The following is a 4383-nucleotide window of genomic DNA, read 5'->3' as shown; positions in this document are numbered from 1 at the left end:
CCTGCCACAGATGTCTCATCTGTGACAGCTTTCAGTCACTTTCCCCCTAAAAAACGGACAACCAAACGGGCCCTAACTTCCCTTTGGATCTTGGACCAGGGACTTCCCCTCCCTCCTAATTGCTTCCGTCGGGTTGGGAATGTTAGGATATGTGAACTCTAACTATCAGACCTGTCCTATACTTCAGAATGAAGAGGAACAAAATAGAACAGGAGGAACAGTATCGACGACGACGAAGTTCAAGCAAAACGACAAAGGGCGCATTTTGACTGAGTCGTGGTCGACCGCGCATGGCGCGGCGGTCGACCGCCGACGTGCACAGACAGGCACATTGCTGAGGAGCAGCTTCGCTGTCGACCGCGCATGGCGCGGCGGTCGACCGTCAAAAGTCCAGAGAGCAGCCAGAATTTTTGCCTTCGTCGCGGTCGACCGCGCGTGGCGCGACGGTTGACCGCCAAAAGTCCAAAGAGCTACCATCAGCAGGAGGCTTCGTCACGGTCGACCGCGGGTGGCGCGGCGGGCGACCNGAGACTCTGATTAGGAGAAGGATTCGGCGCGGTCGACCGCGCGTGGCGCGGCAGTCGACCGCGAGTCGGGTTTTGGCCCAGTTACAGTTTTTGACCTGTTTCCTTTTCTATTTGTAAAACCCTTAAGTCTATAAAAGGGTTGATTAGGGCATGATGTAATTGAGACGAAAATAGTGAAATTTTCTCCTGCGGCGACCGTGGACGTAGTTTCTCACATTGAGAAGCGAACCACGTAAATCTTGTGTGTTTGTGATTGATTGAATTCTCTCTTCTCTCCTAAATCTCTATTTCCAAATCGCATCAGGGAGGTTGTGCATCCCCAACAGGGAACGTGAGCTTTTCTTGTAATTTGTACATTGTATGTGGAACTTACACGATCACCAATTAGGGTCGAAATCAACCCACAATTCACTAAACAGAAAACACTCGCAATCAATAAAGAAGAAGAACACCGAGATTTAGCACGGTTCAGTTAACCAACTTCGACACACGTACACCCACACATAGCACAATACGAGAAAAATCGCTACGTATCTGGGAGGACGACAAAAAGAATTAACCACTCAACCATCGTCTCTCACTCCCGACCTCACACACATAACTAATTAGGGTCTCGTAATCTCGTCGCCAAGGCCTACTCACTTACAAATCGTTGTGTACGGACAAAGGAATGTGAAACCCGTCTCGATATTGTTTTTCTTTCGTTAAAAAGGTACCTTGTGGATTCATCGTTTTCTGCAGGTATCAAACTATCCTGAATATATCCTGTCCATTCCTTCATGCTTCTCGTTAAATTTGTTGGCACGAGAGCGGTGTTTTATTTTCGGTCCAACGATTAACAACCGTGCATAAGTCCATCCACGACCGACTGCCAACTACTTAAACACTTACGACAAAATTAACAGGTTTGTAATTTTCAGGTTTGTCTATATGATTTAAATTTTTAATTTTTTTTTTTGCAACTTTTAAAAGTTTTTCGGTGTTTTCTATGAATTTTAAAATATTTAGGGATCTGTTTGTAATTCTTATATTTGTAGTGTACTGTATTTGGTTGGATATTTTTAGGCGTTTTTCATAAATTGTTAATTTTAGGTCATTTTTGAAAATTTTTAAAGTTTCTGCTTGTTTTCTGTAAATACCAAATTTTTAGGGGTTGTTTATAAGGTTTCAAATTTTAGTGTACTTTGTATGAGGGTATTTTTGTAATTTTTTTGAATATTTTGGGTTGAAAATTGTGAGCGGGGGACAAAGGGGGGCCCACCCACGTGATAGCGCCGCCCCCCTCTGCTTGCTTGCGCGCGCACACAAGCACGAGCGCGGGAATTTTTTCCCGCTGCATTTTCTTCCTCCCGCGCGCGCTCCCAGTTTCCCGCCGTGTGAGCCCGCCAAAATGCCTCAGCTCTCCCCCCCTTTATTTGCTATAAATTGAGGTGGTGGTGAGTTGAGAGGGTGTGGGAAAATTGTGGTAAAAACAATTAGGGTTGTGTGAGTTTTCTTTGAGAGAAAAGAAAGAGTGAGTGAGAGAGAATTTGTAAAGTTTGGTATTCTCCTCATAGTGAAACCCCCCTCCCGTGGACGTAGGCTAGTTAGCCGAACCACGTAAAATCTCGTGTATTTACTGTTTTCTGGGTTGTTGGCTATTGCTTGTAGGATCCCTCAAAATTCGGTCTTGCGCTGATGAGAGGAAGAGTGGATATCTCACTTCGCTGAGATATTTCGCTACTGAGTCTGAGTTTCCTTCGCGAAACACAGATATCGAGGTTGACTTGTGCTTTTGTGACAACAAAGGCCAGGGCTCTCTCTCAGGACATATCGCTTCCGCGGCGGTGGGCGTGACTTTGGCCCAACAATTGGTATCAGAGCCTTATTCAGACCGGAGGTGGTAAAATTTCTGATCTGAGGTGGTGGTTAAATATTGTGTGGTAAAACACAAATAAATTATTAAAAATTCCTGAGAGAAGCGGATTGACATAATACAAGCAGAAAATGGCTTCTACAAGTAAAACAAGTAAAGTTGGTAAATACGAGATTGAAAAATTCAATGGGAAAAATGATTTTTCCTATTGGAGGATGCAGATGAAAAATTCGCTGATTTCGCAAACATTGCACAAGGCTTTGGCTGGAAGAGAGAAGCACAAAACTATGTCTGATGAGGATTGGGAGGAGCTGGATCTGGAAGCACGGGCGTCGATTATCCTTTGCCTTGAAAGGGATGTAGCTTTCTTGGTGGACGGGGAGGAAACGGCTGCGGGCGTGTGGTTGAAGTTAGAAAGCACCTTCATGACGAAGAGTCTAACGAACCGGATCTATTTAAAATCCAAATTGTATACTTGCAAGATGGAGGAAGGCTCGTCAATCCGGGAGTACATCAACAAGTTCGATAGGATCATATCGGATTTGAAAGACATTGAGGTGACAGTGGAAGACGAGGATCAGGCGCTTCTACTACTTTTATCTCTGCCGAAGTCTTATGAGAACCTGGTGCAAACACTGATGCTTGTGGGTGATACTTTGTCGATGGATGAGACTAGAGCGGCGCTTCTAGCGGATGATCTTCGAAAAGTTGCAACTAGTGATATGGCCACTGGTGGTAACAAAGAACAAGCGCAGGGACTGTTTGCCAGAGGAAGAGGCAATGAGCGAGGAAAAGGCAAGGGAGGAAAGACTAGATCTAAATCTAGACCTCTTGCGGGACGAGCGTGTTTCAAATGCGGCGAAGTTGGGCATTTCAAGGTCGACTGTCCAAACAAGAGAGTAGGTGGGAAGAACAACAACAACAAGACTGAGAGGAGAGAATGCAAGGAAGAAGCGAGCTATGTTTCAGAGGAAGAGAGCGAGAATGAATACTATGTCGTCATGGGTGGCGAGGATATCTCCGGGAAGTGGATTCTTGATTCAGGTTGCTCTTACCATTTTGATGGGGAACAACCATGCTTGTAAAATGGTGGGGCTAGGTAATATCAAGATCAAGATGTATGATGGAGTAGTCCGAACCTTGACGGATGTGAGGCACGTTCCTGACTTACAGAAGAATCTTATCTCAGTTGGTGCATTGGACTCCGATGGTTGTAGGATTGTTACAGAGAACGGAGTGAAGAAGGTTGTTTGGGGTTTCCTAGTAGTGATGAAAGGTGTTCTTCACGATAATTTATACTCAGGTACAACGGTGACGGGAGATGTAGCGTTTAGAACTGAAGAAAGTGGTGGAGACTCATGTGAGCACACACAGTTATGGCATAGGCTGCTTGGGCACATGTCAGAGAAGGGTCTGGATCTGCTTGGTAAGGAGGGTTTGCTGAAGAATCTGAAGAAGCCTTGCATGGATTTTTGCGAGGACTGTGTGTATGGAAAGGCGCATACGCATAAGGTTCAATTCTGGAGAAGCAATCATAAGAGCAAGGGATAGGCTAAGATTATGTGCACCACCGGATGTTGGGGTCCCGGCCTTCGACAACTTCCAAAGGGTGGTTCCAGACTATTTGTCCTCATTCATAAGATGACTCAATTCTAAGGTATGGCTTGGGTTTACTGTACTTCGCTGAAGCATAAGATGAGGTATTTGAGACATTCAATGAAGTGGGAAGCGATGCGGTTGAGACACATGGACAAAACAAAAAAAAAGAAAAAGGAAAAAAGAAACACCCGGGTCCAGAGCGAATTGAAAGACGCTTGAGACATCTACAACAGGTACACCGCAGAGTACGACAGACGTGCGCCGTTCAAGGAGTTCTGTGATCAGCCGAGGGCATTGCTAGAACACTGGGACAGTTTGAGATCTACTTTGCGCACCACACACCTGCAAAATGGGGTCTGCCTGCTCGGAAATGCGTCGAACAGACTTGCGAACACCAGAGCA

This window comes from Asparagus officinalis, chromosome 3, assembly GCF_001876935.1.
Source record: "Asparagus officinalis chromosome 3, Aspof.V1, whole genome shotgun sequence".
Taxonomy (NCBI): domain Eukaryota; kingdom Viridiplantae; phylum Streptophyta; class Magnoliopsida; order Asparagales; family Asparagaceae; genus Asparagus; species Asparagus officinalis.
Note: the sequence above shows the minus strand (reverse complement) of the source record.